General features: G+C 47.8%; 8 non-coding genes and 5 pseudogenes across 8 annotated transcripts; all 13 read left to right on the top strand.

The window, feature by feature from the left end:
• Positions 1–742: 742 nt before the first annotated feature.
• LOC141223850 (U2 spliceosomal RNA) lies at positions 743–933 on the top strand. Its single transcript, XR_012291372.1, has one exon. It is a non-coding gene; the product is annotated as a U2 spliceosomal RNA (small nuclear RNA).
• A 6,106-nt stretch (positions 934–7,039) lies between these two features.
• LOC141224233 (U2 spliceosomal RNA) lies at positions 7,040–7,250 on the top strand (annotated as a pseudogene).
• Positions 7,251–8,365: 1,115 nt separating this feature from the next.
• LOC141224141 (U2 spliceosomal RNA) lies at positions 8,366–8,556 on the top strand. The gene has a single exon (XR_012291656.1). It is a non-coding gene; the product is annotated as a U2 spliceosomal RNA (small nuclear RNA).
• A 1,115-nt stretch (positions 8,557–9,671) lies between these two features.
• LOC141224254 (U2 spliceosomal RNA) lies at positions 9,672–9,763 on the top strand (annotated as a pseudogene).
• Positions 9,764–10,557: 794 nt separating this feature from the next.
• Positions 10,558–10,748, top strand: LOC141224228 (U2 spliceosomal RNA). The gene has a single exon (XR_012291723.1). It is a non-coding gene; the product is annotated as a U2 spliceosomal RNA (small nuclear RNA).
• Positions 10,749–11,863: 1,115 nt separating this feature from the next.
• LOC141224253 (U2 spliceosomal RNA) lies at positions 11,864–11,955 on the top strand (annotated as a pseudogene).
• Positions 11,956–12,749: 794 nt separating this feature from the next.
• LOC141224227 (U2 spliceosomal RNA) lies at positions 12,750–12,939 on the top strand. The gene has a single exon (XR_012291721.1). It is a non-coding gene; the product is annotated as a U2 spliceosomal RNA (small nuclear RNA).
• Positions 12,940–14,054: 1,115 nt separating this feature from the next.
• On the top strand, positions 14,055–14,146 carry LOC141224251 (U2 spliceosomal RNA; annotated as a pseudogene).
• A 789-nt stretch (positions 14,147–14,935) lies between these two features.
• LOC141224178 (U2 spliceosomal RNA) lies at positions 14,936–15,120 on the top strand. Its single transcript, XR_012291688.1, has one exon. It is a non-coding gene; the product is annotated as a U2 spliceosomal RNA (small nuclear RNA).
• Positions 15,121–16,235: 1,115 nt separating this feature from the next.
• On the top strand, positions 16,236–16,426 carry LOC141223849 (U2 spliceosomal RNA). The gene has a single exon (XR_012291371.1). It is a non-coding gene; the product is annotated as a U2 spliceosomal RNA (small nuclear RNA).
• Positions 16,427–17,541: 1,115 nt separating this feature from the next.
• LOC141224236 (U2 spliceosomal RNA) lies at positions 17,542–17,619 on the top strand (annotated as a pseudogene).
• A 5,562-nt stretch (positions 17,620–23,181) lies between these two features.
• LOC141224154 (U2 spliceosomal RNA) lies at positions 23,182–23,374 on the top strand. The gene has a single exon (XR_012291669.1). It is a non-coding gene; the product is annotated as a U2 spliceosomal RNA (small nuclear RNA).
• Positions 23,375–24,489: 1,115 nt separating this feature from the next.
• LOC141223848 (U2 spliceosomal RNA) lies at positions 24,490–24,680 on the top strand. Its single transcript, XR_012291370.1, has one exon. It is a non-coding gene; the product is annotated as a U2 spliceosomal RNA (small nuclear RNA).
• Positions 24,681–25,453: the final 773 nt, after the last annotated feature.

Genomic DNA, 25,453 nt, shown 5'->3' with positions numbered 1-25,453 from the left:
AGGACCTGAAATCCCCTGCCTGACGGATTCTGCTGCTGGGTAAGAGTTAGCCCCCACAGCCTCGGACTCCGGGTCCGGAAAGAAGTCTTCTTAGTCAGGGCGAGCTCTGCAGCTGCCAGCCCCTGACTCCTTGTAACTCTGCTGTTTCCTATGCTGCTTCTTGTCTCTACTCCACTTGTCTCCAGGCTCAGGCCCCTGGACAGGGCCTGCCTGTGGAGCAGAGCCCATAGAGCAGCTCTGCTCCCTGTCTTCTCCTCTCAGAACTCCCTACTCTGCCTCAGCCCCAGGTTTATATAGGGGAAGTCCTTCCCCTCCCAAGACTGGGCAGGAGGTGTGGCATGCACAGGATCCCTGACCAAAGGACCTCCCACCTGCTCTCAGACGTAATATCTCTATCACTGTGGCAACCAGACCCCTGGGGTGTCACATAATCAGGAGCCCTCCTGCTAAGGGTAGACAGCTGCTCGTTCCACCCCACCCCCCGCCTTAATTGGTTCTCCTCCCTTCCAACTGTGTTGAGGCGGGTGGGAACAGCAGGGGGTGAAGGTGCTGTGTTTAAAGAGGTGGAGTTATGCAGATCTAAAACGCGTGGATTGCAGCAGCAGCAAGCCGAAAAGTGCAGGCATGTAAGGGATCTAGAGGTTGACAACATGTCTTCTTAACGGGAGTCCAGGAGCTCATCTCCACAAATGGACTTTTCAGGATCCTTGGGTGGCTCCGTAGTTTGAAACCAATTCTGGTTATCGCTTCTCGGCCTTTTGGCTAAGATCAAGTGTAGTATCTGTTCTTATCAGTTTAATATCTGATACGTCCCCTATCTGGGGACCATATATTAAATGGATTTTTAGAACAGGGAGATGGAAAAAGAGCTTGCTCTGTCCACTCCACGCATTGACCTGGTATTGCAGTATCTCCAGGACCGGTGCACCCCTTCTTTAATGCAGTTTCTAAAATCAGAAAGAATTGAATTCAATGTTTTTTGTTCATTTTGCTTGTTTGTCGGATTTTGGGATGGACTCTTTGGCTTTGCTTTTCTTCTCCTCATTGGATTTTTCATGTTCAAAGTTGCAGAAGCCAGATTACAAGCTCATTTTGGTTCAACTTCAGCAACTGTGCATTGCATTGCCATGTAATGTGATGCAATGCTATCTTTCTAGCTCTCCCTTTTTACTTCCTTTTGGATAAACAGACATATTAGGCAAGCATTTTGGAGCTTTCACCTAAATAACTACAGGTGGTGAGATAAGCTGCACAATATAATTGACCTTTCAGTATATTGTTGCACACACACCATCTATTTAGCAAATGCCCTTGTTATCAACAGCAGCCTTTTAAACTCACCTGAGCTAACAGGTATGTGCGCTGGTTACTCTGCTGCGCTTAAAATTTATTTTTTGGTTTGCTACAATGCCTTTTCTGAAACGTTGTCTCCTTCTGCTGGAACACTGACTTCTTTCATTTAATGCCTGCAGACTATAAAAGAGAACCCAACCCAAAAAGTTTGGTTGATTAGTCTGTGGCATTCTGTTAAACTGTTGCTTATGGCGGTCTCTGTGAGCTTCTCAGCGACATTCAGCCAGCCAGGTATCCTGCCTGCAGTAGATGGAATGTGGCAATGGAACGCTGGCTGCGCGTGTCATAATAGGCTCTGAGCCTTTATATACCTGTGCACAGCAGCAGCCACCTTCAGTCTGCTGCTGGACAGCCAGCAGCAGCAGCAGCAGGAGAGGTATGTAATCAGGAGCCCTCCTGCTAAGGGTAGACAGCTGCTCGTTCCACCCCACCCCCCGCCTTAATTGGTTCTCCTCCCTTCCAACGGTGTTGAGGCGGGTGGGAACAGCAGGGGGTGAAGGTGCTGTGTTTAAAGAGGTGGAGTTATGCAGATCTAAAACGCGTGGATTGCAGCAGCAGCAAGCCGAAAAGTGCAGGCATGTAAGGGATCTAGAGGTTGACAACATGTCTTCTTAACGGGAGTCCAGGAGCTCATCTCCACAAATGGACTTTTCAGGATCCTTGGGTGGCTCCGTAGTTTGAAACCAATTCTGGTTATCGCTTCTCGGCCTTTTGGCTCAGACCTAGTGTTTGGACAAGAGGTTCCTTGTGTACTAGCCCTCGGCCTTCCAGCATCGCCACTTCGGTGGCTTAAGCTGGATGCTGCTATAGGGGGAGAGTGAGGAGGAAACGAGAAGGCGATTCCTGAAGCGACCATGGGTGTCAAGCTTCGCTTTGCTGGGACCGGGGATCCCCGGGTCAAGAATGCTTTCCGTATCGAGGTCTCTGAGGAGAAGAAGGACCATTTCTCGTTGTCATACCTGGTCAACGCCATTTTCTATGAAATCCTGAAGATCCAGAAGTCGGAGATCATCTGTTTGCAGGAGTTCAGAAGGGAGCATAGGTACGTCTTGGTGCTTTCTTCTATGGCGGCTTGCCAAAACCTTTTCAAAACTCTTCAAGTCCTTTCAGAGCACCCTCAGCTGGATGGACTTATCTTCACTGTACTCTACTCTAAGGGGGATATCCCGGTGGTAGTATTCATGCACAACCCCTTTATCTCCCGGGATGATATCACTGCATTCCTGAGAAGACACTGCATTTTTGTGCAATTCTCCCATAAAATCTTAAATGGAGAAGGGCTGTGGACTGGGAAGTATAAATACTTTGTGAGGTTTGGGATAGACCCTCATGGTCCTGGAGGTATTCACTATCCTCCCCTGAACTTTACAATTGGAAGAGACTCTGGATATCTGTTTTTTCCCGAGGCGCCATTGTTCTGCAGGAGATGCAACATGTTCGGGCATATCCAGGATTTCTGCAAACAATTGCCAAACTGTAGAAAGTGCAACAAGTACGGTCATCTGGCGAAGGATTGTTCCAACCCGGTGGTATGTGATGCCTGCGGGGAGGAAGGACATGTGATTCGGGATTGTAAGGCTAAAGTCAAGCCTAGGTCCTTCTCCGAAGTGACCAAAGGTAAGCCTACTGTCCCTGCTGTTACCCCACAGGTGACTACTGCAGAGATCAATGAGGAGACGGAGCCCCCTGAGGTTGAAGATCTGGTGGGTGAGGCCCAGACCCTGTTGGACCCTCCAGCCCCTGCTGGGCCAAGTATGGAGATCTCCGAGTTGGATGTGGACCTCCCTCATCAGTCCGAAATATGTGGTGAGGGTGACATGGATGTGTCTCTTGCTCGAACCCCTGCATTGTCCTGGGGTGCTACAGACGAAGAGGTGGCCAGGGATGGTGGCCAAGGAGACTTTACTTCTGGGAGGTCTTTTGATGATGATGATACTCCTGAACTGGCCAATAAAAAACCCAGACGAGAGTACTCACCTGCCAGCGGAGGGTGCGACAGTCCTGCAAGTGACCGCATTTACCCGCAGGATGTCTTCTCCCCTGATGCTCCTTACCTTGGCATCCCTGAGAGCATCAACACCTTTGGGGTGCTTTCCCAGTCTGATGATAATGGATGAGTATGGTGTGATCAACATTGAGTCATGTATTTCTTTTCTTTAATTAATGTCTTGCCAATCTGGTTGGGATGTAGTGTCCCTAAATGTAAGGCAGATCAGATCTAAAATCAGAAGAACAACTGTTCTGGACTACCTGAAACATTTAGGTGCTGATGTTTTTTGCCTTCAGGAGTGTGGGATTCAGGATGCTCCTTGTGACAAAGACTGGCCTTACGGACAGCATATCTGGTCAGGGTCTAATCATAATAAAAATGATGGGGTGGGGATATTAGTTGGGAATAAAGAAATCTCTATTGATAGTTATATTGTGGTGGAGGTGGGCCGATGTTTAATTGCATTTTTGAGTTATAGAGGGTGGCGGGTCAGAATTATTAATTTATATTGCCCTACAGGGAAGGAAGAGCGGCTTGCTCTTCTTGAAAAATTAAGTTTTTTTCTTCCAGGGAAATCTCCCACTATTTTTGTTGGGGACGTTAATTGTGTCACAGAAGGAAAGTGTGACATAACAGGAAAGAAATTGTCCCATTTAATTTGTGATTTTTCCTTTTTAGATGCAGCAGTTGTTGTTCTTGGCATGCCACCACCGCCGACATACCATGCTGACCGTGGTGAGATTCATTCCAGAATTGATTTAATGTTATTTTCTAAAAATATGGTATGTTTGGATTTTTCTCAACAAAAGGTACCTTTTTCGGACCATGAATGTTTGAGAGGCGTGTTTTGTGCGAATGGTGACCAAGTGTATGGCGGTGGGGTATGGAAGTTGAATGCAAGGCTGTTAGAGGATGATGAGGTGATGAATGAGTTTAATGTAAAGTATGAAAGATGGAGAATGCGTAAGAAGGATTTTGTGTGTGTTCTTGACTGGTGGGACTGGGTGAAAGTGCAATTTAAAACTTTCTTCAAAAAGTGGGGCTATAGAAAAGCTGCCAGATATAGGAATAGGTTTAATGACCTTAATAGACGGATTGACTGGTTGAGAAAGTGTGTTGCAAGTGGTTTGGAGATGTCTGATCAACTTACTGAGGCTAAGAATGAATTGAAGCATGTGTTGGATGAGAAAGGAAAGGAAATTATATATCGTACTAAAATTGAGCACCTGGAGAAAAATGAGAAGTGTACGAGGTTCTTTTTTAAAAAAATGAATGGTAGGAAGACTGATATGAATGAAGTTGTGAATGAAAGTGGAACCAACTGTATGGGTGAGGATGTGCTGAAAGAAGTGAATAGGTTTTATAGCAAGTTGTATGATGAGAAATGGATTGACTCTGGGCTTGTGTCATATGTTCTGAATGGTGTGGAGAAAAAACTTGATTCTGAGGAGCGTGATCTGTTGTGTGAGGATGTAGTTCTGGATGAAGTGAAGAATGTGGTGTGGAGTGCTAAAAAGAGTAAGACTCCTGGGAAAGATGGTATACCTGTAGAGTTGTATGTGAAAGCATGGGAAGTTTTGGGAACAGATTTGACTGAGGTATGTAAGTATATGTGGGTGAATGGTAGGTTGTGTGAATCAATGAAAGAAGGAGTGGTTGTGCTTGTGTATAAAAAGGGTGAGAGGAAACGTTTGGAAAACTGGAGACCAATAACACTGCTGAATTCGGATTATAAGGTCTACAGTAAGTTACTGGCAAATCGTATGCGTGAAGTGATTGGTAGTGTTGTGGAGGAGGACCAAGTATGTGCAGTGCCTGGAAGAAGTATGAGTGATAACTTGTTATTGTTGAGAGATATGATTGGGGATTGCAAGGATAGAAAGCAGAAATGTATGACTTTAGCTATTGATTTTGAGAAGGCGTTTGACAGGGTTTCGCATGTGTTTTTGTTTAAAGTACTGGAAAGAATGGGGTTTCCTAGAGAATTTGTGAATTGTGTAAAATCATTGTATGATTGTGTGTCAAGTGAATTCTTGGTTAATGGGTGGCTGTGTGACAAAGTGAAGATTAGGTCAGGAGTAAGGCAGGGGTGTCCTATGTCCCCCGTCTTATTTGTATGTGTAATAGAACCATTGTTATGTTTGATTAGACGGGATAAAATGATGAGAGGTTTGTTGGTGCCTGGTAGTGGTGGTAAGCATGTGAAAGTGTTAGGTTATATGGATGATGTTGTGGTTGTGAGTGAAAGTATGGCTTCTTTGAGTAGAATTAAATTGCTTTTGGATTTTTTTGTTGGTGCGTCTGGTTTTAGGGTAAATTGGAATAAATGTAGTTTTAAATGTTTTGGAGATAGTAGTATTCGTATGGATGGTGTAAAGTGTGAAGTGGGTGCAATCAAGATTTTGGGCGTATTATTTAATGATGACTTAAAAGGGAATGAAAGTTGGGAAGAGTGTGGTATGCGGGTTGAACGTAAATTGAATTTTTGGCGAATGAGAGAATTGACTCTGCGTGGTAAGGTATTAATTATCAAAGCAGTGATTCTCCCTATCCTGCTTTATGTGGCGACTGTTTTTCCTTCTCCTTACAGGAAAATTAAGAGAATAGAGAAGTTGGTATTCACATTCCTGTGGTGTAGTAAGATGGAGAAGTTGAAGCGGGAGAGCCTTTTTAAGGCTTGTCAGCATGGTGGGCTGGCCTTTCCCAATATTGAAGTTTTTTTAGGTCTTAATTATATTAAGACTGTGGTTATTTTGCTGGGTAAAGGCAATAAAGGTGCTTTTATGGCTAATTATTCTGCTGGATGGATGTTGTATGGGTTATGCTGGAGGAAGAGAGATGCGAGTGTGCCTGTGGCCTTTAAGTGTCCTGTTTGGTATGAGGTGATTGAGAAATTTGTGAGAAAGCATGATTTGTTGAGTGTGGGAATGAATGATTTTAGAATGACCAAGAATGTGGTGAAAAGAATGAGTGCAAATGAGGTAGAGTGTAATATTGTTGGGCTGAGAGGGAATGAGGTTTCAGATGCATGGAAGAAGTTAGATACGTTTGGGATGTCAAACAAACAGAAGGATGTGGTGTGGATGACTTTACATAATATTTTACCTGTGAGAGAAGTGCAGAAGAAAAGAGAGTTGATAAGAACAGATGTGTGTCCGAGAGTGGGATGTGGTGGTTGTGAGACTGTGAGGCATGTTATGTGGGATTGTGAGTACGCGTACAGTGTGTGGAAGTGTGTAGGTGGATTGTGTAAGGGTTTAGCAGGCGTGAATTTTGTGGATTGGCGTGTGGCGATGTTTGGAATTGGTGCGTGTAGTCGGTCTAAAGATAGAATTTTATGGTTGATAATGGCTTGTGTGATGGAGAGTTTGTGGGATGCAAGGAACCTTGGACTTTTCAAGAGGAAATCTTTATCAGTGAATGAATGTGTTAGACTTATTCTTTCAAGACTGTACCTGATATATAAGTTGGACAGCAGAGGCGGTGGTGGCACAGATGCCGAAGGGATTTGGAAATTTAAAAAGTGGCATTACCTTATCAAATACCAGTGATTTTTTTCTTTGTGATTCCTTGAAGTTTCTGCATTTGTGTTACGTAAAGGATGTTCCCTTGTGATTATATTTCGTCTTATACTACTGCTAAATAAATAGAACCATGATGATGAGAAGTTTTAAGTAGCAAATTTTGGAGAAATTCATACTGTTTGCTAAAAAACTAAACTGAATGGTTTAAAAAAAAAAAAAAAAAAAAAAAATCTGTTCTTATCAGTTTAATATCTGATTCGTCCCCTATCTGGGGACCATATATTAAATGGATTTTTAGAACAGGGAGATGGAAAAAGAGCTTGCTCTGTCCACTCCACGCATTGACCTGGTATTGCAGTATCTCCAGGACCGGTGCACCCCTTCTTTAATGCAGTTTCTAAAATCAGAAAGAATTGAATTCAATGTTTTTTGTTCATTTTGCTTGTTTGTCGGATTTTGGGATGGACTCTTTGGCTTTGCTTTTCTTCTCCTCATTGGATTTTTCATGTTCAAAGTTGCAGAAGCCAGATTACAAGCTCATTTTGGTTCAACTTCAGCAACTGTGCATTGCATTGCCATGTAATGTGATGCAATGCTATCTTTCTAGCTCTCCCTTTTTACTTCCTTTTGGATAAACAGACATATTAGGCAAGCATTTTGGAGCTTTCACCTAAATAACTACAGGTGGTGAGATAAGCTGCACAATATAATTGACCTTTCAGTATATTGTTGCACACACACCATCTATTTAGCAAATGCCCTTGTTATCAACAGCAGCCTTTTAAACTCACCTGACCTAACAGGTATGTGCGCTGGTTACTCTGTTGCGCTTAAAATTTCTTTTTTGGTTTGCTACAATGCCTTTTCTGAAACGTTGTCTCCTTCTGCTGGAACACTGACTTCTTTCATTTAATGCCTGCAGACTATAAAAGAGAACCCAACCCAAAAAGTTTGGTTGATTAGTCTGTGGCATTCTGTTAAACTGTTGCTTATGGCGGTCTCTGTGAGCTTCTCAGCGACATTCAGCCAGCCAGGTATCCTGCCTGCAGTAGATGGAATGTGGCAATGGAACGCTGGCTGCGCGTGTCATAATAGGCTCTGAGCCTTTATATACCTGTGCACAGCAGCAGCCACCTTCAGTCTGCTGCTGGACAGCCAGCAGCAGCAGCAGCAGGAGAGGTATGTAATCAGGAGCCCTCCTGCTAAGGGTAGACAGCTGCTCGTTCCACCCCACCCCCCGCCTTAATTGGTTCTCCTCCCTTCCAACGGTGTTGAGGCGGGTGGGAACAGCAGGGGGTGAAGGTGCTGTGTTTAAAGAGGTGGAGTTATGCAGATCTAAAACGCGTGGATTGCAGCAGCAGCAAGCCGAAAAGTGCAGGCATGTAAGGGATCTAGAGGTTGACAACATGTCTTCTTAACGGGAGTCCAGGAGCTCATCTCCACAAATGGACTTTTCAGGATCCTTGGGTGGCTCCGTAGTTTGAAACCAATTCTGGTTATCGCTTCTCGGCCTTTTGGCTAAGATCAAGTGTAGTATCTGTTCTTATCAGTTTAATATCTAATACGTCCCCTATCTGGGGACCATATATTAAATGGATTTTTAGAACAGGGAGATGGAAAAAGAGCTTGCTCTGTCCACTCCACGCATTGACCTGGTATTGCAGTATCTCCAGGACCGGTGCACCCCTTCTTTAATGCAGTTTCTAAAATCAGAAAGAATTGAATTCAATGTTTTTTGTTCATTTTGCTTGTTTGTCGGATTTTGGGATGGACTCTTTGGCTTTGCTTTTCTTCTCCTCATTGGATTTTTCATGTTCAAAGTTGCAGAAGCCAGATTACAAGCTCATTTTGGTTCAACTTCAGCAACTGTGCATTGCATTGCCATGTAATGTGATGCAATGCTATCTTTCTAGCTCTCCCTTTTTACTTCCTTTTGGATAAACAGACATATTAGGCAAGCATTTTGGAGCTTTCACCTAAATAACTACAGGTGGTGAGATAAGCTGCACAATATAATTGACCTTTCAGTATATTGTTGCACACACACCATCTATTTAGCAAATGCCCTTGTTATCAACAGCAGCCTTTTAAACTCACCTGAGCTAACAGGTATGTGCGCTGGTTACTCTGCTGCGCTTAAAATTTCTTTTTTGGTTTGCTACAATGCCTTTTCTGAAACGTTGTCTCCTTCTGCTGGAACACTGACTTCTTTCATTTAATGCCTGCAGACTATAAAAGAGAACCCAACCCAAAAAGTTTGGTTGATTAGTCTGTGGCATTCTGTTAAACTGTTGCTTATGGCGGTCTCTGTGAGCTTCTCAGCGACATTCAGCCAGCCAGGTATCCTGCCTGCAGTAGATGGAATGTGGCAATGGAACGCTGGCTGCGCGTGTCATAATAGGCTCTGAGCCTTTATATACCTGTGCACAGCAGCAGCCACCTTCAGTCTGCTGCTGGACAGCCAGCAGCAGCAGCAGCAGGAGAGGTATGTAATCAGGAGCCCTCCTGCTAAGGGTAGACAGCTGCTCGTTCCACCCCACCCCCCGCCTTAATTGGTTCTCCTCCCTTCCAACGGTGTTGAGGCGGGTGGGAACAGCAGGGGGTGAAGGTGCTGTGTTTAAAGAGGTGGAGTTATGCAGATCTAAAACGCGTGGATTGCAGCAGCAGCAAGCCGAAAAGTGCAGGCATGTAAGGGATCTAGAGGTTGACAACATGTCTTCTTAACGGGAGTCCAGGAGCTCATCTCCACAAATGGACTTTTCAGGATCCTTGGGTGGCTCCGTAGTTTGAAACCAATTCTGGTTATCGCTTCTCGGCCTTTTGGCTAAGATCAAGTGTAGTATCTTTTGAAAAGGCGGTTTTGGATGTTGGCCGCCCTAGTAGATTGATACATTATGCACACTGGGGTTTAGGCGCTTGTTAGTACGCCAGGTGGCTAATATAGTCATCTGGTGGAAAGCATGGCCCCCCAGGATCGACGCCATTGGGCCGGGGAAGATCGAAAGCCCGAAGTGTGAAGTGCCCCAGGAGTGGTGACCCTGGGGTGCCTTAACTCACTGGGATTGGGAACCCCACTTGAGTTTATGGCACATTTGCACAAGCACTTCAAATTTTCTTTCTTCGCACACACCCTTATTCCGGGCCTTCTGGCCTTAGGATGGGGAATTTTTCAATTCCCGGTCGAAGGTCCGGGCAGTATTATACTGTGAAACCTTCACTATTAATTTAATTTCTTTGTCACTGTGTGTCCACTTATTCACGTGTGTCACGTCCTACTAGGATTTTTTCGGGATGCGGTTCCCTTACGGGTTCCTCTCTTGGCAGGTCTAGGGGGGGAGTGTGTGGCCATCAGGTTCCGCTCCCCCCTGAACCCCCCTGGCTCTCCTCTTTCGGGAGGAGAGCGTTGTTGGCTCCCCTCTTCCGGGAGGAGAGCACAGTCTTTGGCTCCCAGTGCCTTGCTCGGGTGAGAACTCGGGCAGGTGCTGGGGGTAAGATTGGGTCGCCTCTGGCTTCGGCTGGAGGTGGCTTTTTGTCCCTGTTCCTCGCTGTGGCCTTTTGGCTCGGAGGGACGGGGAATGGTTTGGGGGACCCTTCTCCTTTTGGAGAGGGTTTCAAGAAGACCAGCATCCTAGTGCACTTTTTTTGTGGCACTTGTCACTTTTTTAAGCGCACTCGGGTTTTGTACACGAATTCGGGCTTTCGAAAAAAAAAAAAAAAAAAAAAAAAAATCTGTTCTTATCAGTTTAATATCTGATACGTCCCCTATCTGGGGACCATATATTAAATGGATTTTTAGAACAGGGAGATGGAAAAAGAGCTTGCTCTGTCCACTCCACGCATTGACCTGGTATTGCAGTATCTCCAGGACCGGTGCACCCCTTCTTTAATGCAGTTTCTAAAATCAGAAAGAATTGAATTCAATGTTTTTTGTTCATTTTGCTTGTTTGTCGGATTTTGGGATGGACTCTTTGGCTTTGCTTTTCTTCTCCTCATTGGATTTTTCATGTTCAAAGTTGCAGAAGCCAGATTACAAGCTCATTTTGGTTCAACTTCAGCAACTGTGCATTGCATTGCCATGTAATGTGATGCAATGCTATCTTTCTAGCTCTCCCTTTTTACTTCCTTTTGGATAAACAGACATATTAGGCAAGCATTTTGGAGCTTTCACCTAAATAACTACAGGTGGTGAGATAAGCTGCACAATATAATTGACCTTTCAGTATATTGTTGCACACACACCATCTATTTAGCAAATGCCCTTGTTATCAACAGCAGCCTTTTAAACTCACCTGAGCTAACAGGTATGTGCGCTGGTTACTCTGCTGCGCTTAAAATTTCTTTTTTGGTTTGCTACAATGCCTTTTCTGAAACGTTGTCTCCTTCTGCTGGAACACTGACTTCTTTCATTTAATGCCTGCAGACTATAAAAGAGAACCCAACCCAAAAAGTTTGGTTGATTAGTCTGTGGCATTCTGTTAAACTGTTGCTTATGGCGGTCTCTGTGAGCTTCTCAGCGACATTCAGCCAGCCAGGTATCCTGCCTGCAGTAGATGGAATGTGGCAATGGAACGCTGGCTGCGCGTGTCATAATAGGCTCTGAGCCTTTATATACCTGTGCACAGCAGCAGCCACCTTCAGTCTGCTGCTGGACAGCCAGCAGCAGCAGCAGCAGGAGAGGTATGTAATCAGGAGCCCTCCTGCTAAGGGTAGACAGCTGCTCGTTCCACCCCACCCCCCGCCTTAATTGGTTCTCCTCCCTTCCAATGGTGTTGAGGCGGGTGGGAACAGCAGAGGGTGAAGGTGCTGTGTTTAAAGAGGTGGAGTTATGCAGATCTAAAACGCGTGGATTGCAGCAGCAGCAAGCCGAAAAGTGCAGGCATGTAAGGGATCTAGAGGTTGACAACATGTCTTCTTAACGGGAGTCCAGGAGCTCATCTCCACAAATGGACTTTTCAGGATCCTTGGGTGGCTCCGTAGTTTGAAACCAATTCTGGTTATCGCTTCTCGGCCTTTTGGCTAAGATCAAGTGTAGTATCTTTTGAAAAGGCGGTTTTGGATGTTGGCCGCCCTAGTAGATTGATACATTATGCACACTGGGGTTTAGGCGCTTGTTAGTACGCCAGGTGGCTAATATAGTCATCTGGTGGAAAGCATGGCCCCCCAGGATCGACGCCATTGGGCCGGGGAAGATCGAAAGCCCGAAGTGTGAAGTGCCCCAGGAGTGGTGACCCTGGGGTGCCTTAACTCACTGGGATTGGGAACCCCACTTGAGTTTATGGCACATTTGCACAAGCACTTCAAATTTTCTTTCTTCGCACACACCCTTATTCCGGGCCTTCTGGCCTTAGGATGGGGAATTTTTCAATTCCCGGTCGAAGGTCCGGGCAGTATTATACTGTGAAACCTTCACTATTAATTTAATTTCTTTGTCACTGTGTGTCCACTTATTCACGTGTGTCACGTCCTACTAGGATTTTTTCGGGATGCGGTTCCCTTACGGGTTCCTCTCTTGGCAGGTCTAGGGGGGGAGTGTGTGGCCATCAGGTTCCGCTCCCCCCTGAACCCCCCTGGCTCTCCTCTTTCGGGAGGAGAGCGTTGTTGGCTCCCCTCTTCCGGGAGGAGAGCACAGTCTTTGGCTCCCAGTGCCTTGCTCGGGTGAGAACTCGGGCAGGTGCTGGGGGTAAGATTGGGTCGCCTCTGGCTTCGGCTGGAGGTGGCTTTTTGTCCCTGTTCCTCGCTGTGGCCTTTTGGCTCGAAGGGACGGGGAATGGTTTGGGGGACCCTTCTCCTTTTGGAGAGGGTTTCAAGAAGACCAGCATCCTAGTGCACTTTTTTTGTGGCACTTGTCACTTTTTTAAGCGCACTCGGGTTTTGTACACGAATTCGGGCTTTCGAAAAAAAAAAAAAAAAAAAAAAAAATCTGTTCTTATCAGTTTAATATCTGATACGTCCCCTATCTGGGGACCATATATTAAATGGATTTTTAGAACAGGGAGATGGAAAAAGAGCTTGCTCTGTCCACTCCACGCATTGACCTGGTATTGCAGTATCTCCAGGACCGGTGCACCCCTTCTTTAATGCAGTTTCTAAAATCAGAAAGAATTGAATTCAATGTTTTTTGTTCATTTTGCTTGTTTGTCGGATTTTGGGATGGACTCTTTGGCTTTGCTTTTCTTCTCCTCATTGGATTTTTCATGTTCAAAGTTGCAGAAGCCAGATTACAAGCTCATTTTGGTTCAACTTCAGCAACTGTGCATTGCATTGCCATGTAATGTGATGCAATGCTATCTTTCTAGCTCTCCCTTTTTACTTCCTTTTGGATAAACAGACATATTAGGCAAGCATTTTGGAGCTTTCACCTAAATAACTACAGGTGGTGAGATAAGCTGCACAATATAATTGACCTTTCAGTATATTGTTGCACACACACCATCTATTTAGCAAATGCCCTTGTTATCAACAGCAGCCTTTTAAACTCACCTGAGCTAACAGGTATGTGCGCTGGTTACTCTGCTGCGCTTAAAATTTCTTTTTTGGTTTGCTACAATGCCTTTTCTGAAACGTTGTCTCCTTCTGCTGGAACACTGACTTCTTTCATTTAATGCCTGCAGACTATAAAAGAGAACCCAACCCAAAAAGTTTGGTTGATTAGTCTGTGGCATTCTGTTAAACTGTTGCTTATGGCGGTCTCTGTGAGCTTCTCAGCGACATTCAGCCAGCCAGGTATCCTGCCTGCAGTAGATGGAATGTGGCAATGGAACGCTGGCTGCGCGTGTCATAATAGGCTCTGAGCCTTTATATACCTGTGCACAGCAGCAGCCACCTTCAGTCTGCTGCTGGACAGCCAGCAGCAGCAGCAGCAGGAGAGGTATGTAATCAGGAGCCCTCCTGCTAAGGGTAGACAGCTGCTCGTTCCACCCCACCCCCCGCCTTAATTGGTTCTCCTCCCTTCCAACGGTGTTGAGGCGGGTGGGAACAGCAGGGGGTGAAGGTGCTGTGTTTAAAGAGGTGGAGTTATGCAGATCTAAAACGCGTGGATTGCAGCAGCAGCAAGCCGAAAAGTGCAGGCATGTAAGGGATCTAGAGGTTGACAACATGTCTTCTTAACGGGAGTCCAGGAGCTCATCTCCACAAATGGACTTTTCAGGATCCTTGGGTGGCTCCGTAGTTTGAAACCAATTCTGGTTATCGCTTCTCGGCCTTTTGGCTAAGATCAAGTGTAGTATCTTTTGAAAAGGCGGTTTTGGATGTTGGCCGCCCTAGTAGATTGATACATTATGCACACTGGGGTTTAGGCGCTTGTTAGTACGCCAGGTGGCTAATATAGTCATCTGGTGGAAAGCATGGCCCCCCAGGATCGACGCCATTGGGCCGGGGAAGATCGAAAGCCTGAAGTGTGAAGTGCCCCAGGAGTGGTGACCCTGGGGTGCCTTAACTCACTGGGATTGGGAACCCCACTTGAGTTTATGGCACATTTGCACAAGCACTTCAAATTTTCTTTCTTCGCACACACCCTTATTCCGGGCCTTCTGGCCTTAGGATGGGGAATTTTTCAATTCCCGGTCGAAGGTCCGGGCAGTATTATACTGTGAAACCTTCACTATTTATTTAATTTCTTTGTCACTGTGTGTCCACTTATTCACGTGTGTCACGTCCTACTAGGATTTTGTCGGGATGCGGTTCCCTTACGGGTTCCTCTCTTGGCAGGTCTAGGGGGGGAGTGTGTGGCCATCAGGTTCCGCTCCCCCCTGAACCCCCCTGGCTCTCCTCTTTCGGGAGGAGAGCGTTGTTGGCTCCCCTCTTCCGGGAGGGGAGCACAGTCTTTGGCTCCCAGTGCCTTGCTCGGGTGAGAACTCGGGCAGGTGCTGGGGGTAAGATTGGGTCGCCTCTGGCTTCGACTGGAGGTGGCTTTTTGTCCCTGTTCCTCGCTGTGGCCTTTTGTCTCGGAGGGACGGGGAATGGTTTGGGGGACCCTTCTCCTTTTGGAGAGGGTTTCAAGAAGACCAGCATCCTAGTGCACTTTTTTTGTGGCACTTGTCACTTTTTTAAGCGCACTCGGGTTTTGTACACGAATTCGGGCTTTCGATAAAAAAAAAAAAATCTGTTCTTATCAGTTTAATATCTGATACGTCCCCTATCTGGGGACCATATATTAAATGGATTTTTAGAACAGGGAGATGGAAAAAGAGCTTGCTCTGTCCACTCCACGCATTGACCTGGTATTGCAGTATCTCCAGGACCGGTGCACCCCTTCTTTAATGCAGTTTCTAAAATCAGAAAGAATTGAATTCAATGTTTTTTGTTCATTTTGCTTGTTTGTCGGATTTTGGGATGGACTCTTTGGCTTTGCTTTTCTTCTCCTCATTGGATTTTTCATGTTCAAAGTTGCAGAAGCCAGATTACAAGCTCATTTTGGTTCAACTTCAGCAACTGTGCATTGCATTGCCATGTAATGTGATGCAATGCTATCTTTCTAGCTCTCCCTTTTTACTTCCTTTTGGATAAACAGACATATTAGGCAAGCATTTTGGAGCTTTCACCTAAATAACTACAGGTGGTGAGATAAGCTGCACAATATAATTGACCTTTCAGTATATTGTTGCACACACACCATCTATTTAGCAAATGCCCTTGTTATCAACAGCAGCCTTTTAAACTCACCTGAGCTAACAGGTATGTGCGCTGGTTACTCTGCTGCGCTTAAAATTTCTTTTTTGGTTTGCTACAATGCCTTTTCTGAAACGTTGTCTCCTTCTGCTGGAACACTGACTTCTTTCATTTAATGCCTGCAGACTATAAAAGAGAACCCAACCCAAAAAGTTTGGTTGATTAGTCTGTGGCATTCTGTTAAACTGTTGCTTATGGCGGTCTCTGTGAGCTTCTCAGCGACATTCAGCCAGCCAGGTATCCTGCCTGCAGTAGATGGAATGTGGCAATGGAACGCTGGCTGCGCGTGTCATAATAGGCTCTGAGCCTTTATATACCTGTGCACAGCAGCAGCCACCTTCAGTCTGCTGCTGGACAGCCAGCAGCAGCAGCAGCAGGAGAGGTATGTAATCAGGAGCCCTCCTGCTAAGGGTAGACAGCTGCTCGTTCCACCCCACCCCCCGCCTTAATTGGTTCTCCTCCCTTCCAACGGTGTTGAGGCGGGTGGGAACAGCAGGGGGTGAAGGTGCTGTGTTTAAAGAGGTGGAGTTATGCAGATCTAAAACGCGTGGATTGCAGCAGCAGCAAGCCGAAAAGTGCAGGCATGTAAGGGATCTAGAGGTTGACAACATGTCTTCTTAACGGGAGTCCAGGAGCTCATCTCCACAAATGGACTTTTCAGGATCCTTGGGTGGCTCCGTAGTTTGAAACCAATTCTGGTTATCGCTTCTCGGCCTTTTGGCTAAGATCAAGTGTAGTATCTGTTCTTATCAGTTTAATATCTGATACGTCCCCTATCTGGGGACCATATATTAAATGGATTTTTAGAACAGGGAGATGGAAAAAGAGCTTGCTCTGTCCACTCCACGCATTGACCTGGTATTGCAGTATCTCCAGGACCGGTGCACCCCTTCTTTAATGCAGTTTCTAAAATCAGAAAGAATTGAATTCAATGTTTTTTGTTCATTTTGCTTGTTTGTCGGATTTTGGGATGGACTCTTTGGCTTTGCTTTTCTTCTCCTCATTGGATTTTTCATGTTCAAAGTTGCAGAAGCCAGATTACAAGCTCATTTTGGTTCAACTTCAGCAACTGTGCATTGCATTGCCATGTAATGTGATGCAATGCTATCTTTCTAGCTCTCCCTTTTTACTTCCTTTTGGATAAACAGACATATTAGGCAAGCATTTTGGAGCTTTCACCTAAATAACTACAGGTGGTGAGATAAGCTGCACAATATAATTGACCTTTCAGTATATTGTTGCACACACACCATCTATTTAGCAAATGCCCTTGTTATCAACAGCAGCCTTTTAAACTCACCTGAGCTAACAGGTATGTGCGCTGGTTACTCTGCTGCGCTTAAAATTTCTTTTTTGGTTTGCTACAATGCCTTTTCTGAAACGTTGTCTCCTTCTGCTGGAACACTGACTTCTTTCATTTAATGCCTGCAGACTATAAAAGAGAACCCAACCCAAAAAGTTTGGTTGATTAGTCTGTGGCATTCTGTTAAACTGTTGCTTATGGCGGTCTCTGTGAGCTTCTCAGCGACATTCAGCCAGCCAGGTATCCTGCCTGCAGTAGATGGAATGTGGCAATGGAACGCTGGCTGCGCGTGTCATAATAGGCTCTGAGCCTTTATATACCTGTGCACAGCAGCAGCCACCTTCAGTCTGCTGCTGGACAGCCAGCAGCAGCAGCAGCAGGAGAGGTATGTAATCAGGAGCCCTCCTGCTAAGGGTAGACAGCTGCTCGTTCCACCCCACCCCCCGCCTTAATTGGTTCTCCTCCCTTCCAACGGTGTTGAGGCGGGTGGGAACAGCAGGGGGTGAAGGTGCTGTGTTTAAAGAGGTGGAGTTATGCAGATCTAAAACGCGTGGATTGCAGCAGCAGCAAGCCGAAAAGTGCAGGCATGTAAGGGATCTAGAGGTTGACAACATGTCTTCTTAACGGGAGTCCAGGAGCTCATCTCCACAAATGGACTTTTCAGGATCCTTGGGTGGCTCCGTAGTTTGAAACCAATTCTGGTTATCGCTTCTCGGCCTTTTGGCTAAGATCAAGTGTAGTATCTGTTCTTTTAAGAACACAAGAGCTACGATCTACACTTGACGAGAGCGATCGAACTCGGAAGGAGAAGTGCTTCGGAGCCCAGCTGACATCGGAGAACGAAGGCGGATATCGGTGGGAGGAAGAAGCTCTAAAGAATCCAGAAGAAGACGAAGACTCGGAGAAGAATCGGGCTGTCCTGTGGAATCTTCGAGGAAGAAAATCATCGAGACAAAGACCTTTCGGGGAATTTGTCCAGAACACGACGGGAGAAGAATCTGCATAGCTCCACCCATTCCGGGAAGAGTTCCAGATCCAGCTCCAAGAAGTAACTGCAGGAGGAAAGCCATGGCAAGCGCTGCGAGGAAGGCCGAAAAGAAGAGCCTGGAGCTGGGGACAGCCAGGAGGGCCCAGCCAGGAGCCGATTCTGACCCCAAGGACTCTGCCTCCACGACTGGCCAGCAGAAGGGACCCCAGAAGCCCCGCCACGAAGCTCCAGCCCTGGAGCCATGGATGCGGCAGACGGTGGCCCTGAAGCTGAAGGAATTGGATGGGAGGGTGCCGGACATGTCCTCGGACGTGTTCTGCCAGAAGATGCTGCTGGATCGAGGCTTCTCCAGGTCGGACACCCTCAGCATCCAGACCTTCTTGACGGGGATCTTCTTCGTCACCTTCGCCACTGTGAACACCTGCAGGAGGTTCTGGGAAATGGTAAGCGCAAAAGGACCGGATAATTCTTTCTCTGCCTTTACAGGTAGCTGCCCTATCCAGAGGGATGAAAGGAGGATCACGGTCTCCATGCGCAACCCGCACACCCCAGGCCAAGACATCTGTACCTTCCTGAGACGCTTCTGTTTGGTTGTGAAGGAACCCTCTCACATCCTGAATGGACTCGGCTTCTGGACAGGTAAGTGGTCGGTGACCGTTAGACTTCACAGGGACCTGGCGTACTCAGACGGACTTCGGCACCTGCCCCCGACATTCTCCCTGGGCAACTCCTACGGCCTCATCTATTACCCGGACATGCCGCGGAACTGCAGGAGATGCGGCAAGAACGGCCACGAGATGAAGGACTGCAAGGAGGATGCCTGCAGGATTTGTCGAGTGACGGGACACAGCTCGAAGGACTGCCCGAAGAAGACGTCCTGCAACCTGTGTGGGCTGGCTGCTCATCTGTACAAGGATTGCCCAGGCGTGAGAGATCCTGGGCATCGGTGGTTGCGACGACCCCAGCTACGGAGGACAAGGCCCCGACGACCAGGCCTGTGAAGGTCAAGGACGCGACGACCAAGGCCCCAGCGGCCAAGGCCGAGACGACCAAGGCCAAAGCGGTCAAGGAGTCGGTGGCCAAAGCCCCAGCGACGGTCCCAGCAGCTCCGAAGCAGAAGAAAAAGTCAAAGGAGGGTAAGAGTTCTGTCACCCCTCTCTCGATCCCTCCCCCTGCCACCCCCGTCCAACCCCCCCCCACCCCGGCCACCCCTGCTGAGGATTCCACTTCCTCTTCCTCCTTCCCCTACTCCTCAGCAGGTGTCCTTTCCCCTGCCCCGGCAGCCACTCTCCCTCCCCAGACCATGGTAGCGGTGGAATTAACCTTTCCTCCACCCGCCGCTATCTATTCCGAGGAGGATTTTCCCCTTCTTGTCTCCCCAGTTCCAACCCGGGGAAAGAGGAAGGTGGAGGACAGCCCTGCTACTGAATCCTCCAAAAAGAAGATTCTGGATTTCGTAGGCGAAAAGGAGGATACCCTCCCTGAGCCAGAAGAGATGGAGCACATGGTTGAGACCCTGGTGGCCGATCCAGAAGAGGAGGAACTGGTGGTCGCCGAGATCGAGGCCGCACTGCTTGACCAGATGGAGGAAGAGGGCCTGCTGGTGATCCCGTCACCAGCAGTCAACACCGACGAGGGACCACCCGACCGGAGTGGTAACTAAGGTGTATTGCCTGCGCTAACTTTTTCTTTTTTCCCTACATGATGGCTAATATTAACTTATTTTCCATTAATGTCAGGAGCATCAAGGACAAGTTCAGACGTCAGACTATTTATGCCTTCCTTACTTCCCAGTTGTGTGATGTTTATATGTTGCAGGAATGTTCCCTTCCCTCCTCTAGGTCCTTCAAACATCTGGCCAGGGAGTGGTCCCACGGTCCATCCTACTGGTCCGGTGGGGGTGACTGCAAGTCTGCGGGGGTCGCAATTCTGATCAGGGGGGGCGCATTCACGCTTGAGTCCGTCCAGGAGCTCATCTGCGGCAGGGCTCTTGTTGTAGATGGCAACTGGGCGGGAGAACCTGTCAGGTTCATCAACGTGTATGCGTCCCCACTGAAGAATGAGCGTTTGGAGCTTTTCCAGACCCTGCGGCTTCAGCTTGCCACCACCAGGACCTTAGTGATGGCCGGGGATTTCAACTGCCCCATCGAGGAGGACGGTCGTAGTTCTGGCACATCTGCCAAGTTGGACATCACGTCCAAGCTGCTCATCGAGATGGTAACCGAGGCCTCTCTTCAGGACGTGGTGGGCTCCATGGGGAGAGGCTCCACGAACTATTCGTGGAGCCGACCCGATGGCTCACTCCGCTCCAGGATTGACTTTGTGTTCACCTCTCGGGCAGTCAGGCAGAGTAGGCACTCGATGGTCTCCTGCTTCTTCTCCGACCACAGAGCCATTCACTTACAAGGTGTCCTCGGCGACGGTTTTCCGTCCGGCCCCGGCTCCTGGAAGCTGAATTGTGCTCTGCTGGCTCAGGATGAAGTCGTGGAGGAGCTGAGAGCAGCCTACGCAATGTGGCAGTCCTACAAGGGTAGCTTCCAAACAGTCTCTGATTGGTGGGAATATGTTAAACTTGAGTTTCGCTGTTTCTTTCAGGCCAAGGGTCGACAACAGGCGTGTGAGAAGAGAAGGGACTTCAGAGGGCTGCAGCGCGAGCTGCGGTTGCTGCAGGACCTTCTTCACTGCGGCTGGGACGTGAGGGAGGAGCTGGAGGAGACCAAGAAGAGCCTGAAAAGGCACTTTGAGGAGGAGTCCAAGCGAATCATCTTCCGTTCCAAAGTGGAGAATCTGGAGAAGGGTGAGAAATGTAACTCATTCTTTTTCAGGAAACTTCATGCCGGTCACACGCCCCTGAACGAGCTGCGAGACGAGAGCGTAAACATGCGACGTGGGAAGGAGGACGTGATGAGGGTCGTCAGCGACTTCTACAGCGAACTCTACTCCCACAAGACTACCGACCCCGACGCTGCTGATAAGTTCCTGTCAGGTATCACTAACCATCTTGATCCTGCAGGCACGGCAGCCTTGGACAAACCTCTGATGGTGGGCGAATTGCTCTCTGCCGCTAAATCCTTTAGGACCGGCAGGACCCCGGGCAGTGATGGTCTTCCAGCGGAGCTCTATGTAGCGCTGGGAGACCTCATCTGTCCGGACCTGTTGGACCTGTACGAGGAGATGGTGGTGGAGGGTAGAATGCCTCCATCTTTGAGGGAAGGAATGGTCACGATCCTGTACAAGCGGAAGGGAGAGAGGTGCGACCTGAGGAATTGGCGTCCCATCACTCTGCTCAACGTGGACTACAAGATCCTGGCCAAGACGATGGTGACACGACTTAAGACGGTCATCGGACGGATCATCCACCCGGACCAGACCTGCGGCATCCCTGGACGTCGCATCGCAGACAGCCTCGCTCTCGTGCGGGACACGGTCGAGTACATCAAGGTCCGCGCGCACACGCGGCCCTGGTCTCCTTGGATCAGGAGAAGGCCTTCGACCGGGTTTCCCACGAGTTCATGGGCCGAGCTCTGCACCAGTTAGGTTTGGGTAACATGTTTTGTTCGTATGTCCGTCTGATGTATTTTGATATCCACAGCTCGGTGTTGGTGAACGGCTGGAAGACTGACCCCTTCCCTGTCCTCTCTGGGGTCAGACAAGGCTGCCCTCTATCACCTCTTCTTTTTGTTTGTGTTATAGAACTCTTCGCAGAGGCTATCCGGCAGAATGGAGAGATCAGAGGGATCACCGCACCGGGTCCGGGACGACACGAGGTCAAGTGCTCGCTCTACATGGACGACGTCACCGTCTTCTGCGCTGATCGTGGTTCAGTCGACGCCCTCGTCCAGACGTGTGAGAGGTTCGGCCGGGCTTCAGGGGCCAAAGTCAACTGCAGGAAGTCGGAAGCCATGCTCTTCGGGGATTGGCAGCCGGCCTCCTCCGCCCCCTTCCCCTTCAACATTCAACCGGATTTCCTCAAGGTGCTGGGAGTCTGGTTCGGGAAGGAAGGAGCGGCCCTCAAGTCCTGGCAAGAACGCTTGGCCAAGGTGAAGCAACGGATCGGACTCTGGAGCCTCAGACACCTCACTTGTGAGGGTAAGGCACTCATCCTGCGTAATGAGGTCCTGCCCGTCTTGCAGTACACGGCGCAGGCCTGGCCCCCACACGTCACTGTGTGCAGGGCCATTACCAGGACAGTGTTTCACTTTGTCTGGGGATCCAAGATGGACAGAGTCAGGCGGGCCGTCATGTACAAGGAGCCTCGCAAGGGTGGGAAGGGCGTTCCAGATATCCCCACCCTCCTGCGATCCTCTTTTGTGTGTGATTGTGTCCGCCGGACTTTGCAAGTCAAGAATGGCTCCGCGGGCAGGTCCATGTCTCGCTTCTTCCTGCTTCCTCTTTGGAGGCGACTCGGCTGGGACAAGTGGGACAGCTCCTTCCCCTACAACTGGACGACGCCATGGTTCTACGGAGACGTCGTTCGATTTGTGGGGGAGCATCAACTGGAGGGACTCAAGCCCGACTTGTGGAAGCCCAAAACTATCCACAAGCTAATCAGAGCCAAGGATGACGTGGAGAACATCACAGGACTTCACCAGGACACGCTGGAGACTGTGTGGACAAATGTGTCGTCTGACAGGCTGACCAACGGGCACAAGGACTTGTCGTGGATGGCGATTCAGGGCGGACTGCCCGTCCGGTCATTCATGCATGCCCGGAACCTGTGCAAGACCCGGTACTGCCCAAGGTGCCCCTTCGTGGAGGAAACATCTTTGCACACTTTTTGGGACTGCGGATTTGCACAGCGCCTATTGACTGCACTTGAGGACGACCTGAGGAACTCTGTCTCCAGGGCGAGCCTATCGCACCATTCTGTGCTTTACGGACTCTTCCCTGGGGTTCATACCGTCGGAGCCATCCAGGAGGCTTGGCGCCTTATGAACTGCTTCAAGGATGCCGTTTGGGTCGCCAGGAACCGGCTCATCTTGAGGAGGGAGAGGATGTCCATCCAGGACTGCCGCAGGCTGATCCACAGCCTGCTCAGAGACTATTCCATCATGGACGGTCCGGAGGACGAGGACGAGGACTAAACCCCTCCTCCCCCTCTCCCCTTATGTGTCTTGTCTTTCAATAAAGCTTCGGGCCTGTGATTTTCCCCTCCCCATCCCCTTTTTCCCAATCCCCATCCCTTATCACTGTTCGTCGTACTGTATTGATTGACATGCTTTTTCTTTCAGATTGAGTGTTTTGTGTAGCATAGGGGTGTGATGTGTCTAGTTAGTGCGTCGTATCCTCATGCTATGTAAATATGATGTAGAATTCTGTGTGTACTGGGCTGCGGCACTGTACACTGTCTGTTAACTTATTTTTTGTGCTAATAAAAGATATATTCAATCAAAAAATCTGTTCTTATCAGTTTAATATCTGATACGTCCCCTATCTGGGGACCATATATTAAATGGATTTTTAGAACAGGGAGATGGAAAAAGAGCTTGCTCTGTCCACTCCACGCATTGACCTGGTATTGCAGTATCTCCAGGACCGGTGCACCCCTTCTTTAATGCAGTTTCTAAAATCAGAAAGAATTGAATTCAATGTTTTTTGTTCATTTTGCTTGTTTGTCGGATTTTGGGATGGACTCTTTGGCTTTGCTTTTCTTCTCCTCATTGGATTTTTCATGTTCAAAGTTGCAGAAGCCAGATTACAAGCTCATTTTGGTTCAACTTCAGCAACTGTGCATTGCATTGCCATGTAATGTGATGCAATGCTATCTTTCTAGCTCTCCCTTTTTACTTCCTTTTGGATAAACAGACATATTAGGCAAGCATTTTGGAGCTTTCACCTAAATAACTACAGGTGGTGAGATAAGCTGCACAATATAATTGACCTTTCAGTATATTGTTGCACACACACCATCTATTTAGCAAATGCCCTTGTTATCAACAGCAGCCTTTTAAACTCACCTGAGCTAACAGGTATGTGCGCTGGTTACTCTGCTGCGCTTAAAATTTCTTTTTTGGTTTGCTACAATGCCTTTTCTGAAACGTTGTCTCCTTCTGCTGGAACACTGACTTCTTTCATTTAATGCCTGCAGACTATAAAAGAGAACCCAACCCAAAAAGTTTGGTTGATTAGTCTGTGGCATTCTGTTAAACTGTTGCTTATGGCGGTCTCTGTGAGCTTCTCAGCGACATTCAGCCAGCCAGGTATCCTGCCTGCAGTAGATGGAATGTGGCAATGGAACGCTGGCTGCGCGTGTCATAATAGGCTCTGAGCCTTTATATACCTGTGCACAGCAGCAGCCACCTTCAGTCTGCTGCTGGACAGCCAGCAGCAGCAGCAGCAGGAGAGGTATGTAATCAGGAGCCCTCCTGCTAAGGGTAGACAGCTGCTCGTTCCACCCCACCCCCCGCCTTAATTGGTTCTCCTCCCTTCCAACGGTGTTGAGGCGGGTGGGAACAGCAGGGGGTGAAGGTGCTGTGTTTAAAGAGGTGGAGTTATGCAGATCTAAAACGCGTGGATTGCAGCAGCAGCAAGCCGAAAAGTGCAGGCATGTAAGGGATCTAGAGGTTGACAACATGTCTTCTTAACGGGAGTCCAGGAGCTCATCTCCACAAATGGACTTTTCAGGATCCTTGGGTGGCTCCGTAGTTTGAAACCAATTCTGGTTATCGCTTCTCGGCCTTTTGGCTAAGATCAAGTGTAGTATCTGTTCTTATCAGTTTAATATCTGATACGTCCCCTATCTGGGGACCATATATTAAATGGATTTTTAGAACAGGGAGATGGAAAAAGAGCTTGCTCTGTCCACTCCACGCATTGACCTGGTATTGCAGTATCTCCAGGACCGGTGCACCCCTTCTTTAATGCAGTTTCTAAAATCAGAAAGAATTGAATTCAATGTTTTTTGTTCATTTTGCTTGTTTGTCGGATTTTGGGATGGACTCTTTGGCTTTGCTTTTCTTCTCCTCATTGGATTTTTCATGTTCAAAGTTGCAGAAGCCAGATTACAAGCTCATTTTGGTTCAACTTCAGCAACTGTGCATTGCATTGCCATGTAATGTGATGCAATGCTATCTTTCTAGCTCTCCCTTTTTACTTCCTTTTGGATAAACAGACATATTAGGCAAGCATTTTGGAGCTTTCACCTAAATAACTACAGGTGGTGAGATAAGCTGCACAATATAATTGACCTTTCAGTATATTGTTGCACACACACCATCTATTTAGCAAATGCCCTTGTTATCAACAGCAGCCTTTTAAACTCACCTGAGCTAACAGGTATGTGCGCTGGTTACTCTGCTGCGCTTAAAATTTCTTTTTTGGTTTGCTACAATGCCTTTTCTGAAACGTTGTCTCCTTCTGCTGGAACACTGACTTCTTTCATTTAATGCCTGCAGACTATAAAAGAGAACCCAACCCAAAAAGTTTGGTTGATTAGTCTGTGGCATTCTGTTAAACTGTTGCTTATGGCGGTCTCTGTGAGCTTCTCAGCGACATTCAGCCAGCCAGGTATCCTGCCTGCAGTAGATGGAATGTGGCAATGGAACGCTGGCTGCGCGTGTCATAATAGGCTCTGAGCCTTTATATACCTGTGCACAGCAGCAGCCACCTTCAGTCTGCTGCTGGACAGC

The sequence above is a fragment of the Phyllobates terribilis genome, unplaced genomic scaffold (genome assembly GCF_046119375.1).
Source record: "Phyllobates terribilis strain yellow unplaced genomic scaffold, ASM4611937v1 Scaffold_381__1_contigs__length_1843176, whole genome shotgun sequence".
In the NCBI taxonomy this organism is placed as follows: Eukaryota; Metazoa; Chordata; class Amphibia; order Anura; family Dendrobatidae; genus Phyllobates; species Phyllobates terribilis.
The sequence above is the reverse complement of the archived record's forward strand: the minus strand, read 5'-3'. Positions and strand labels throughout refer to the sequence as shown.